Genomic DNA, 14,952 nt, shown 5'->3' with positions numbered 1-14,952 from the left:
CTGTTATTTTTTGGAAATTTTTAGTATTTAAAAATAATAGAAAAGCTGAAAATAACAGTTGTCTATCAGTTTTGTTGATTTTATTGTTTTTGGTGTTTGAAAAGGTATTTAGTTTAACGTTCTTGTGTTTTCATTGAAATTTGAGACTATTTTTAGGTGACATAAAATCTGAACAATTTATGTAGTGCAGGGTGGCCACCTCGGAAAAACCGAAAACTGGAAAAACCCGGGAATTTATTCCATCGGGAGAAAACGGGAAAAACTCGGGAATTTGACTGACAAACCGGAAAATATTTTAAGTTTAGTTAAAATTCGACAAATTCCTCTTAAATGAATTCAATGTATACTTTCTCTATTAGAATATTATACTATTTTGTGTAATAGACTCAAGCTACTAGGCTTTGGTTTTATTTTCTTCTGTTGAGTATTCCATGATATTTTTCTTCGGTGAACTTGCTTTTTTAAATAAAATAAATTGTTCAAGGTCATGCTGTAGACTTGGCGCTATGGCTATGGCAAAACAAGATGTCTGAAGGCTTAAAACAGTGAGGTAATCCAAACCTCTTTTTCCACCTAAGCTCCCATCCTCCCCGGGGTTCGAACTGACGACCTTTGGCAGTGAGTTGGTTAAGCCTGGGACATTTACTTCCTCATTCCGACAAATCTCGTCTCGTAAAATGCCATCGGGGCCAACTGGGGGGAAATGCAACCACGATTTAAAAAACCACCGGACCCGATTTAAAAAACAAATGTTTGATAAGCTGCAATATTCCGATCAATTTCGCGTGTCAATAGAAAATTTACTCAGCCGTATGATTTTGAAATCTTATTTCAATAAGTATTGAATTCCATAAGCACAATAAACAATTGACTAAATTCATCCGTTTAATTTTATTATATATTTCAATATCAACTTAAGGTTGCACAGCAGCCAAGGAAGTTGTTGCCTTCTTATTTCAAAATTGTCAAACTTACGGATTTAACCCTTCAACAATATGATTGTAAAAATTGTAAAAATCTGCTTTATTTGTTTTGTAGACAGTACTTCAGGGGATGAATAAAAATCATATCGATAGTTCCCATAATTTTTAAGATACTTAAATCCGAAAAGCGTGGTGCAAAAAGCTCTACTTGATGTGCGCCGTAAAAATAATAATATAGTCCAGACTCGATAATATTTCGGATAATCGAAACTTCGGATAATCGAGTCTGGACTGTACACAATTTTTACTGTAAAACATTTGGTGGAATTTCAAAATCTGTTTTGAGTAGTATTTTATAAGATGATTTTTGGTTCTCAGTCTAACAAATTATTAAGGACAAATTGCTATGAAACTTTGTCTTTGTGTTATTAAAACAGATTTGAGTACTTTTGTATAATTTTAAAATGTCGGAAATATTTGGTATTTAAGATATTTTTATATAGTTATTTGGGAATCTTTTAACAGATAAATGCCTATCAAATTGTGTTCAAATTCAAAACACTTGAAATATCTTTCTTGCTAAATTTGTTTTAAAACTGTAATTTAAATTTTAAATAAAATTTTCAGATATTTTAAAATTACAATATTTTCAGAGTTCTACTGCACAATAGTCATTTCAATACAAACAGTCACTTTTATGTGGATAGGTACTACATCAACATAAAAGTTGAGTTTTTGTTGGGTTTTATTTAATTCTCATCTGAAAATTTATTAAAAAAAATATTAACTCAATTTTGACTGTTTCGGTTGTGTTGTTCAGAAAATCGCAGCACAGTCAATTGATTTCTTACCATTTTGTGTTGCTCAAACTTTTTAAAACATCAAAACATGTTTATTTTTTTCTTTTTTCTATGTCCGTGCATAACTTATTTGGAATAAATGTGGCAAATCTTTTTTACCTATTTGATACATTGTAAATCCTATTTCCTGCTTTCCAGTAATAATTTATGTAATTCTCAAAACGAAAGGTATACGTTGTGTATACGTTCAAAAAGTATTTTGATACTAACGTCAGTCTATAAAAAACATAGTAATTTGATTTAAAACAATATGGAAAAATTCCTTCTGGCCTCGGGAGAAAACCGGGAAAAAACCGGGAAATTGAAAATCCAAATCTGGTGGCCACCCTGGTAGTGGCGTAATTTTATCTTTCAATCAATTGTAACGTTTTGGACGTTATTTTGCAACAATTAGACTTTGGCCGTGGTCGAGTGGAGGCAAAGAAAATTAAAAGAAATATAAAAAGTGAGATTACAAGCCAGAATTTATACATTTCAATAAAAAAATGATTATAAAATGTATTACACAAAAGTACTCTTGATTTGCAATCATTATTTTCAAAAAATATAAGATTCGGGAATAAAAAAAGCATTTTAGCGATACTGTTCATCTAAAATTTAATTAAATTAAAATTGTTTTTGAATAAACCCGAACATGCACAAAATTATTCTTAACGCAGAGCAATTCATTTTATATGGATTTCAGCTGACTACACATAAGTTTCCATTGAAAGTATGATTTTTTTTTTGAAAAAATATGCTCTACCTCTGATTTGGGGGTGGTGACAAAAGCATTGAAACATACAGTATGTAAAAAAGTATGTTTACACACCTTGGGCACTATGCACAAATTGTGATGAAACATGTAAACAATTTAAAGTTTGACAGAAACCTAGTACTGAATTTTCATAGCCTAATTATAACTATTTTTTAAACTAACTGTAACTTTACGCAGTTATTTTTGAGAATTTTGACATGTTCGGTAACTTTACGTAATTTGGCGAGATCTACAACTTTGTCGAAGACACCAACTCGCTAGGAGGTCACTGGAAAAAGTTAGATTTCAGCGCCACCTATGCGGCCAAAATTGGAACTACATTTTAGTACCAAAATGTAGCCCTGATTTTTCTGAGCATCTTTGCTGAAGACACCGAATCTTTATGACGTAACCCCAGAGCGCTATTAATTTTGTCCTGCTAGATTGACTGAATATTCATAGCTTAATTATAACTATTTTTTAAACTAACTGTAACTTTACGCAGTTATTTTTGAGAATTTTGACATGTTCCGTGACTATACGTAATTTGGCGAGATCTACAACTTTGTCGAAGACACCAACTCGCTAGGAGGTAACTGGAAAAAGTTAGATTTCAGCGGAACTACATTTTAGTACCAAAATGTAGCCCTGATTTTTCTGAGCAACTTTGCTGAAGACACCGAAGCTCTAGGACGTAACCCCAGAGCGCTATTAATTTTGTCCCGCTAGATTGCCACCTCGCCCCACTGTGCAATGTGTGTAAACAAAGTGATTTACATATTTTTGTGTGGTGCTGGATATTCAAGGATATTCACAAAAAATCATTTTCAGATTGATTTTCTTGGAAGACTTCGGGGGCGATTTTCTTTTGCGTGATTTGCCTCCTCTCGCTTTCGCGGGTGAAGAAAGTTCGCAAGCGAAATTGATTTTTTCGTGATTATTCCTGATCCGAAGGTTTCTCAGGATCATCGAATAGTCGAATCAAAGACTGTGACCGTGTTTCAGTCAAATTTGAGTGGTTTATTGTCTGTCACATTAAATACCTAATAAAGTTTCTCAATATTTCATCACGGCCATTTTGGCCACCATATTGGCTTTATCATATCGACGCACCCATCATTTCGACGTTCCGAGAAAAACGCGTTTCAATGTTTGACCTTGAATAAACAAAAACAAAAGCACGCAATGTAAACAATAACAAACATGTTTTGTTTGGTTGACCGTTCTGAGCACTGTCCCAAAGTTTGGGTTGAATTTGGTTGCCGAAGTCTCAAGTTATAATCACAAATGTTTACGAAAGTCGGGCATGTCCGTGTGTCAATCGTGAACTCCCTTTGGCCAGTTGTCGCACTTACAGCAATTTTTAGGGTGTGTCAAGATTGCAAGACAAGATTTAATCTTCTTGAATGAGCAGTTCCAGCTCAAATTAGGAATTTTTCTGGTACTTTTGTACCCGACCCTCTCCGATTTCAATTAAACTTTTTAAACATGTTATCATAGGCTTATTTAAGCCATTTTTGTGTATGTAAAGCCAATTGTACTCAAAAATGACATTTGAGAAGGGCGTAAGTTATTTAAATATACAGTATGTAAAAAAAGTATTTATACCCCTTGGGCACTATGCACATTTTGTGATGAAACATGTAAAATTTTTAAAGTTTAACAGGAACCTAGTACTACGTTTTGTTCAGAATTTCATGCCAAACATTTTGCTACAAAAAGCTCATGAAAAGATGATTTCTATAAAAAGTTATATAACAAATACTATTACGAAAATAAAAAAGGTGCAAAAAAAGTTTGTACACCTTTCGAAAAATTAACATAAATAATGTTATTTGTTGACAAATCACCATAAATCCAGTCTCCCAACTCCAAATAGGCATCCTTGACTGATTAAAAAAATAATTTGGATTGAATATAAAGTTTACTAACTACTTAGTATAAAAGTTTATATAACTCTGGAAATTCTATATAAAACTTATCTAAACTTAGTTTTGCAAACTTTTAATTCAACTAAATGTCAATATATTACCATAGAATTGCTAAATAAACATTTTGGATTGGGTATAACACCGTTTTGGGGGTATTTGTATCGAAAGAATAGATTTTTCGTTGGAATTTCGTACCAACCCGGAATTACGTCGTAGGAAAATCCGCCGGCATCCGAACCGGTACACGATTCACAAGTCAACCTATGTGGAATCGGAAAGGGCATAAAATTTCAGATCTTTTGATACCCAAACATCTTGGTTTTTATAAAACCCACGTTAAATTTTTTACATGTTTCATCACAAAATGTGCATAGTGCCCAAGGGCTGTAAATACTTTTTTGACATACTGTATTTGTATTTTGTAATTTTAAAATTACTGTATCTTGCAGCTGTTGCATCGTATCAAAAAGTGGTCAAAGACGAACTTGTAGGAAATTTGATGGGCTTTCTAAAAAAAATACACTCAAAGAAAAATACACTCCACTTTTATGAGGTTTTTCAATTTTTAAGTTTAAAATTTGAATTTGAAGGTAATGTCACGATTTTCTTTCGTTCAAAATTTTTGTGAAAATGGCCTAAAATGTGACAAAAAGACTCACGAAAAATGCAGGATGGTATGTCTCTCTAAAAAAAATACAAAAATCATTTTCTAAAACGGTTTTTTGAAAAGTGTTCGAAAAATCAAAATTTTCTAAAACCGATAGTGGGAATCGATTACTCGGACAATTTTACATAAAAGTGTCCATGTTGACCATTGCCCTATGTCCAATCCTTGTAAAGTTACAACGGTTTTAAAAATAAAAATGTTGACAAAACAGTTTTTTGTGGTTTTTAGCGATTTCTATGACAGACTTGATTTCTGAGTCTCGTAAATATTTTTACCGGAAAGCTCGTCCAATTTCCCATAAGTTTGCCTTTGACAGCGTTTCAATTGGGCTTACAGATATAAGGTTTATTGGCATTCATAAGCCTTCGATTGAACTTTTTGCCCTTTGAGGTTATGTACGCGAATTCTGTTTTGTTAAATTCCAACTTTTGAGCAAAAATTCGAGCTGATACTTTGTTAACTTTTGATGTTCTATCATTTTAATCAATATTTTTTTTTTCAAAATTATTTTTTTCAAAATCTTTTTTACTGCGTTGATTTAAAAAGAAAGCAAAAAGTTTACACTCGTACTACTTGAATTTTTTCTCAAAAGTTGTTCTAAGAGCTGTAAATTCAATTTTAAGTTTGCATTCCTATATAACCGAACAGCAAAAATTTGAATCGTCATTCTTCGATGCTTTGCGCCATCTGGAGCTTTTAATCGCGAATTGCATTGCTCATAACTTAAAATCGAATTTTTTTTCCAGTGTGGTAAAAACCTGGATAGTAAATAAGCTTACGTAAATATTCAAACGAGTCAAATTGAAAAGCTGTCTGAGGCAAACTTATGGGAAAGTGGACGAGCTTTCCGCTAAAAATATTTACGAGACTGAGAAATCAAGTCTGTCATATAGAAATCGCCAAAAACCACCAAAAAACCTTTTTTTTTCAACATTTTTATTTTTAAAACCGCTGTAACTTGACAAGGATTGAACATAGGACAGTGGTCAATACAGAGACTTTTATGTAAAATTGTCCGAGGAATCGATTCCCACTATCGGTTTTTTGAAAATTTTGACTTTTAGATCACTTAAAAAAAACCGTTTTAGTATATGATTTTTTTTATATTTTTTTGGAGAGACATACCATCCTGCATTTTCCGTGAGTCTTTTTGTAATATCTTAGGCTATTTTCACAAAAAAATTGAACAAAAAAAAACGTGACATCACCTTCAAATTCAAATTTTAAACTTAAAAATTGAAAAATCTCATTAAAGTGGAGTGTATTTTTCTTTCAGTGTATTTTTTTCAGAAAGCCCATCAAATTTCCTACAAGTTCGTCTTTGACCACTTTTTGATACGATGCAACGGCTTCGAGATACAGTAATTTTTAAATTACAAAATACAAAATTCAAAAATATTTAAATAACTTACGAACTTCTCAAATGTCATTTTTGAGTACAATTGGCTCCATATTCACAAAAATGGCTTATATAGGCCTATTATAACATGTTTTGAAAGTTTCATTGAAAACGGAGAGGGTCGGGTACAAAAGTCTCATAAAAATTGCTGATTTGAGGTGTGTGGCAAGATAGCACGACAGCGACAATATAGTTATATTAAAGCCCAACAAATTTTAGAGGTTCGATTATCCGAAGATTCGTTTATCAGAAGTGAAATTTTTCCGAGGACTTCGAATAATCGAGCTGGGATGAAATTCAAAACTCGTTCAAACAATGAACATATCGTCAACTCCAAACAAGAAAGCGAATAATCTGCTTAACCGGCAACCAATGAATGATTGACGGAGTGGAAAATCCTTCGTCACAGAGTTGTCCCGGGGCAGATTACTGGCATTGATCTGCTTTTGCAGGGAAATCCGAATAGTCAGGTTCAAAAAATAGCTTAGCAAACAGAACATGTGGATTTATTCGATTATGAGCAGTGACAACGACTTGGACGTTGGATTACTGATTGGCACATGGGAATCTAGGGGGAGATGCGTTTTAGTACCGGCGTTGTGTCCTCATGTAACGATGGTCTTGAAATGGGCACGCACATGAGAGTCGTATAATCTTTGCTGGATAGGACGATGGTAGAGTGGTACAAATGAACCATTGTTTGCAATAAATAAATAAAAGTCTGTAATATTTTGTTTTAAAATTTTTATTTATAAAATGTACTTTTTCTAACCATAATAAATCCTTTTGTTTTCAGATTTCTCTTGACAGTGTTACCAGATTGGAGTACTTTTTAAATTATCGTTAACATATTTAGAAAAATATATTTCTAGCTGTAACAAATAGAAACCCGGATTATATATAATGTTTTTCAGTTTTACAGCTCAAAAACCCACCTTCCCTTATCTTATCTACATGCCTTGACCACGACTTGCTGTCAATTTGAATTTTGCATGTCAAAGGTGCCATTGATGTTGTGTAAACAAAGAAGTTCCGCAGTGTTTGGCCTTCCTCACCTCAATGAGAAAAAGCTATAAAATCACTCGAAAAATGAACTTCTTTATTCGATCTCGTAGACCCACCTTCACTTATACCTATCGACTCAGAATAAAATTCTGAACAAATGTCCGGACTGGCTGAGCCGATTTGGACCGTTTTGGTCTCATTAGATCCGCCTTAGGGTGCCACCCTAGTTAATATTATGATGTTTAGAAAAGTACTTCAAAAGCAATGCTAAAAAACGATTTTAGCTAAACTTCGAATGATTGTAAAAAGGGTGGTTTTTGTACATGCTCTAAATTTTTAGAAAGGTATTTAAAACACCTTTCCAACGGGCCCAAAACTTTGAGATCTGACAACCCTATCACAAGTTATTACCACTTAAGTGTTATTTATACACATTCTAGAGGCTGAATCTCACATATTTTGATGAAAACGTTGTCCGGAGCAAAAAAAAAAATCGTGATTCGATTATTTAAATTGAAATTTTTCGGAGAATATACGGAGAATTTTCAGCTCTCAACAACGTTTTCATGTTTTTTTTTTTTTAAATAAATATTGTTTTGAAGATTCTGCAAATTGTGAACCACTCTTTTTTTTTAACGACCTTCGCCCAGTGACACTGCAGCTGGCCATCTGGGAAAATCCGGGCTTCGTGGGAGAGATGGGGGATTGCGTCCAACTGGCCTGGGAAACGATTTATATGTAAAGTGAAGGCCATTATTTCTGTTCTTGTTTATGGCTCTGTAAACACTGGTTAAGCACATACAGATACACTTTTGGACGGTGGGATGAACTGCCATGGTGCGGTTCGTCCCCGGAAAGAGTGGAAATCCAGTGGAAACAGAGTGTATAAATCAAGTGTTTGTGAATGTACAAGCGCGGAAGGGCCAAAATAAAATGACGATCTGCGCGGAAGCAACCGGTGATACTGGTGATGGTGTGGTGAAGAATTTACACAAAATAATAAACACAAAATTAACAGGGTGAGAAGGTAGTTTTTATCAATGTAATTTATCAATTTAAAGACTATACTTAATATGACTTGTCTTCTGGGTAAAACAATTTTTGAAACCAGGTTGAACTTAGCCTCCTCTACCCTAGTCCATCAACCACCATCGAATGGGCGATTTACGCAACAACAAGATCATAAAAATAATCCTCTTAGTGGCAGTGTGTTTGCCTAGCGTTGGCTAATACGATTCGAATAGACGTCCCTATTTTGGCATTCCCTTCCCAGGGGTCAAGCGATTTGTCCTTATCTTGAAGTAAACCCAGTTCGAGTGAAAACTCTAAACCCTAATCTCTTAACTTTGCACTTTAAACTGTACAGGTGTTGAGACAGGCGGGAATTTCTCAACCGGGCACCGGTTCCGTCAGCAGGATAAATAAAACTCTTTTATTCACCACATGCTACAAAACTGTAATTTTATTTATAAATTAATTACAGCTAACAACGTTCACAATAAACAATAAACTTACATTTACGGTGTCTTTTCGCAGCTACTTTCTTAGCTGCGCCCGTGCTCCCGCTTGCTCAGATTGTTTTCAACTTCTGATTGATCGCCAAGTGACAGCACGGGCACCAGTCAAACGAAACAAACACTAATACTGACGTAGTACGAGGGGATTGCTTCGGCCGTATTTGGGACGTGCTCCGTCGCAACACTCCCCCCCGTAAAACTTCGGGTTAGCCGAAGCCGGAGTTTTACGCCTTCGTCATCGTAGCGCGTCCCGAAGATGCTTCGCTGGTTTTGGTGCTGCCGACGACGTCTGCAACTTGAAGTGGATGAGCGCGTATCGTTCCAAAGTGATCTTTTGACCTCCGTCTCCCACCCGTGCCCGACCTCTTTAGGCTCAATTTATGGGCCACGGGTGATCACATCGTCTCAACCTCCTTTGGCAACTTTCGCCTCACCGACTCCATTTTGTTGCCGTTTCAGCCGCCATTGCATCAGCTCCCGCGAACTCCACAGCAACCCGCTCCGAATGAAGGGACGTCTCCGGGTGGGACGAAGTGCCACTTCCGCCGCGCTTTTCAAGCTCCTAGCGGTGGCCACAGGTTCCCGATCTTCGGCGTTCTCTGTCGTAAATTTTTGTAGTGTTGAGACAGGCGGGAATTTCTCAACCGGGCACCGGTTCCGTCAGCAGGATAAATAAAACTCTTTTATTCACCACATGCTACAAAACTGTAATTTTATTTATAAATTAATTACAGCTAACAACGTTCACAATAAACAATAAACTTACATTTACGGTGTCTTTTCGCAGCTACTTTCTTAGCTGCGCCCGTGCTCCCGCTTGCTCAGATTGTTTTCAACTTCTGATTGATCGCCAAGTGACAGCACGGGCACCAGTCAAACGAAACAAACACTAATACTGACGTAGTACGAGGGGATTGCTTCGGCCGTATTTGGGACGTGCTCCGTCGCAACAACAGGGCTCTTGATTTTATAAAAAAGTTACAAGCTCTTTACTCTTTACTCTTTACTCTTTACTCTTTACTCTTTACTCTTTACTCTTTACTCTTTACTCTTTACTCTTTACTCTTTACTCTTTACTCTTTACTCTTTACTCTTTACTCTTTACTCTTTACTCTTTACTCTTTACTCTTTACTCTTTACTCTTACTCTTACTCTTTACTCTTTACTCTTTACTCTTTACTCTTTACTCTTACTTTACTTTTACTCTTTACTCTTTACCTTTACCTTTACTCTTTACTTTTACCTTTACTCTTTACTCTTTACTTTTACTCTTTACTCTTTACTCTTTACTTTTACCTTTACTCTTTACTCTTTACTCTTTACTCTTTACTCTTTACTCTTTACTCTTTACTCTTTACTCTTTACTCTTTACTCTTTACTCTTTACTCTTTACTCTTTACTCTTTACTTAAGGGTCATGTTTTAAACATCTACTACTGCACATTGCATAGTTTCGGTGCCTTCTACGTTCTTGTCTTTAAATTAGATTGTTCCCTAATAACTAGGCTTTGTGATTTTTCACGCTGAAAAAATGCAAATTTCACGAGAACCTTATTTTCAAAACACCAAATTTCACGAAAATTTCACGGACCGTGAAAAATGTTGAAATAACTCTGAAAATCTTATACTCAAATGCAAGAAACTACTTTTTATGCTTCATTATTTATTATTTTTCAACAAACTAAAAAAATCTTTATTTAATTTGAAAGTGACACAAAGAATTATTTTCCTAATTTTCAAAAAAGTTTCCACGTGGTTTATGGACTGGTTCTATAAATATTAGGGTGTTTCATCCAAACAAAAAAGTTCTCAGAATCAGGCAAACCGAGGTTCCCTTAGTAGAAGATACCCATAGGGACTCTCATGCCAAATTTGGTTTGGTTGAGAATTGGCCTGTCCCCATCGGTTTAAAGTTTACATGGAAATTACAATGGGATTTTTGTGCTTTTCGTTCAATCGTTCCTACAGGTCTGGGGACAACATGGATTCACTCGGAATAAAGACAGGTGTGTAGGGGATGGTCCAATGAACACATTCCAGAAGGAATTAGGGTTGTCCATTCTGTCCCCAAGGTGCGCATTGGATCGACGTCCGGTGTCTCCAGAATCAACGATTCACCCTTCAAATGTACGCATTGTCCTTAGTATGCTATGACGGCTAGCTGAAAATTACGACGCCCCATGTCAGATGGTGAACACGGAATCAAATCAAATAGTTGATGTTATCTTCCGTATTTTTACGTTGAGTAATTTTTGTTAACATAATTTAAAAACTATTCACAACATTTACTTCTAAGAAAATGTCATCCAATTTCATGTTAATGTATGTTTTGCTAAAAATTCTTCAAATGAAAATCAATAAAATTGATGCATGGTCTTTATGGATCAAATATTTATTATGTTGTTGTTTCAAAGAATTGATTTGATAAAATTGATAAATTTCACGGGATTTCACGGAAATCTTAAAATTTTACAAATTTCACGCTGTCCTTAAAATCGTAAAAATTCACTAACCCTACTAATAACTATAGCAATGAATTGAATATCAGAACTTAGAAAAATACAGTGAAATGTCATGTTCACATTTGTTGGGTTTGCTCACTTTCGCTATTTTCAGCTTTTTTTATGGCACAAAAAATAACACAGTCTTTTAAGTGGTGGTGTTCAGCGTGCCATGCTGGAATCCCAAGTAACATTTTTTTCCAGGAGTTCTACAAGAGCTCTTCAAGATAGCTATAGCATAGCAGTTTGGACCGTGGTAGGATAAAATTATCTTCAAAACTTCTTCAGGAGTTTGGAAGAGTACTTGAAGAGAGTTTTATCCTACCGTGGTCCAAACTACTATGCTGTAGCTATCTTGAAGAGCTCTTGTAGAACTCCTGGAAAAAATGTTACTTGGGTAATAGCAATCAAAAGGTCCCGAGTACGAGACCCATTTTTTAAACGACATTGTCAAAGCTCACACATTAAGAACGGAACGGAACAGTCATTTCTAAACTCTTTTTCTTTCTGCAACAATTGTAGGCATCCCTTTCACCCCTCGGTTTGACTTTCTTTTTAATCTACATAAGTAATCAAATTGTCTAGACAGCACTGGTGAAAACATTTCGCTGGCCCGAACCGCTTCGTCGCCTCGCGTGGCAGTGAAATTTGCCGCCAAAGTTCCAAGAAGAAGTACAAAACTATACAGAGTGTAGTGAGCACAATGTGCAACTCTATAATATCCAGCCCGATCAACTCGTCGACGACAATCATGCCCGTTTTTGGGGGGGAGTGAGGTTGGGAGGCACCCCATTTGGGAGTATGTTTCTGGAGCATAAACTGGTAAATTATGAACGCCACGTGGCATGACGCGAAGACGCTGCTAGGAGATTGGTGTCTACCAAGAATCGAGACCCATAGACCATGGGCAATAGCTGTGGTGGTGGTCATAAAGTAAAGAAGGTTATGATTTATTGATTTTTACTATGGATATTCTAGTGCAAAGGTCGAGGACCAATCGTTGAGTAAGAGCTTCTTTTCGGGAATTTAAATCATTTTTTGTTTGAAGCATAAATTACACGACTTCTGGTGGGTTAAGTGAATATTGCCAAATAGCATGCAATTTAAAATCCATTTTATGTAAAATTTTAATCTGATTAATTCCAGAACATCAAATAATAATTTAACATTAGTAGAAAACAGCTAACCAAACCCAAAACCAAAACGAAACCTTCGAAATTCATTTGCAACGGCCTCTAAAACTTTCAATTAAGCAACAAATGGTAAAGATTCCTTCGCTTTCTTCGCCAAGCTGTAAGCTACAAGTCTTCCCCAACTGATATCAATTTTCCTACCTTCTTTTAGCATTCACATCGCTCGCAAATTGAGTTCGCGCACACGTAACTTTTGAGGGAAAAGCCAAACAAAAACACCCCAGCGTCTGGTCCATACTTTCTGCTGGAAAGATTTAATTACAAACCCGTTGAAAGTTTCTCAAGTCCCAAAGTCCCCCAAGTCTGAACGGAACGGACTTGCGCCCCTAATTGACTTGCATCCTTAGTGACACAGAGTGTGCGAGCGGAAGAATCTTTCAGTTGGTGGACACTTTTTTTTTCTTGTTTGAAAAATAAATAAAACCCTCGCGCCATGATGGCAAAGCGGTGTAAAAGCGTAAAAAAGAGACGACCAGATAAAAAGACTCACTAATGTTTAGAAGGTAGTTAAAAAGTTTACGGTTGAGCCTTGAACCAGGAAAAAAGAGAAAGAAGAAATCCGAACAGTAAAAAAGTTTAAATATGTGAAGTTGACGAATTTCATGTTTGAATTGAAAGAAAAAAACACATTTTGACACAAGTAGAACTCAACATTCTCCGACGCAATATCACCATGATTCTTTCAACTGTGTGCGGCGTTGAAAAACATCCGCTCAGCGAGAGGAAAAAAAAAGAAAAAGTTTTCTGACATTCAAGACTGAGAGGGAAGAAAGGCTAGAGGAGAGAATACAACTGTTTTCCATTTTTCCATTATGAAAATTAAATTTTCCTCACTATGAAGCTAGGGAAGCTTTGGCTAGTCGGGACTACTAGTTTGTGCTTTTTTATACACACTCGCTGCAGACTTCTTTTTGCTGTTGTTTGAACATAACTTTTAACTTTCTTTTCGGGTTGTTACTTCCTGAGCTTGTTAGTTGAGATCTGTTTAGGGTTAACGTGATAAAGCTTGGGAAAGGTACAGTGTTGCTAAAATAAACGAGTTTAATGCGTTTTCAGCTACATTCCAGGTTCGATTATACGAGGGAGGCCGACTGCGTGAGAGGCAATCAAGCTTGCAACTGTACTGCCGACACTGAATTTCCGCCATATTGAATTACAATGTCAAATTCCAAAATTTCAAAAGTGTCGGTGAGGTTTACGGACAGCCGTTTAGCTGAGTTCTTAAAAAATTATGCTTAAGAAACGATGGGTGAAGTACGTAACTTAGTTAAATTGTTTTGCCTTCCTCACCTCTTCAGTGAATAAATTCACTTAAACAAACTTCTTAAATAGGCTTCGTAGACCCACCTTCACTTATACAAAGCGACTCAGAATCAAATGTCTGTGTGTGTGGATGGACGTAGATTTTTTTTCTCACTCACTTTTCTCGGAACTGGCTTGACCATTTTTTCCGGATTTGTGTTTTTAGATCCGTCTACAGGTGCTATGGGTCATATTTTGATACCATTACGTTTAGTAGAGTACCTCAAAAGTTATGCTAAAAAAACGACACTACACATTTTACACTATACATTTTTAGAAAGGTATTTGAAAGACCTTTCCAACGGGTCCAAAATATTGAAGATCTAATAACCCTATCAAAAGTTATAAGCACTTAAGTGTAATTTGTGCACTTTTTGAAGACCGGATCTCATGATATTTTGATGAAAACGTTGTCCGGATCTATCATGTGACCATTCTTTGGATAGGTAATCTAAAGACCTTTTCAACGAGCACGAATTGGATTGGAGATCTTACTACCCTATCCACGGTGCTCAAAATACCGTCTTTATTTTGAAAAAATAATGCAATCCGAGATTTTGGTGTCTATCGATTCCTTACACCATAATGCACCTCTGAGCAAAAAATGGAAACATTTGCTGATGTAGTTTTCGAGATACAGCCCTTTTAAGATGTTACATCCAATTTTCAATAAGAAAACCAAAACAATCTATACATTTTCGGCATTTCAAAGAATATGCATTTCGAGATGATGATGAATTTTGCTTTATATGATTGTCAAGTATCTCTGGGCAAAGTTTTAGAAGGTTTGCTGATGTAGTTCTCGAGATACAGCCATTTTAAAATGTTATTTCCGACTTTTTCTAAGAAAATCTATAAAATCAATACAATTTCAGCACTTTAAATAATATGAACTTCGATATAATGCTGAATTTTGCTT

This window comes from Culex quinquefasciatus, chromosome 1 (assembly GCF_015732765.1).
Source record: "Culex quinquefasciatus strain JHB chromosome 1, VPISU_Cqui_1.0_pri_paternal, whole genome shotgun sequence".
In the NCBI taxonomy this organism is placed as follows: Eukaryota; Metazoa; Arthropoda; class Insecta; order Diptera; family Culicidae; genus Culex; species Culex quinquefasciatus.
This window is presented reverse-complemented; position numbering follows the sequence as displayed.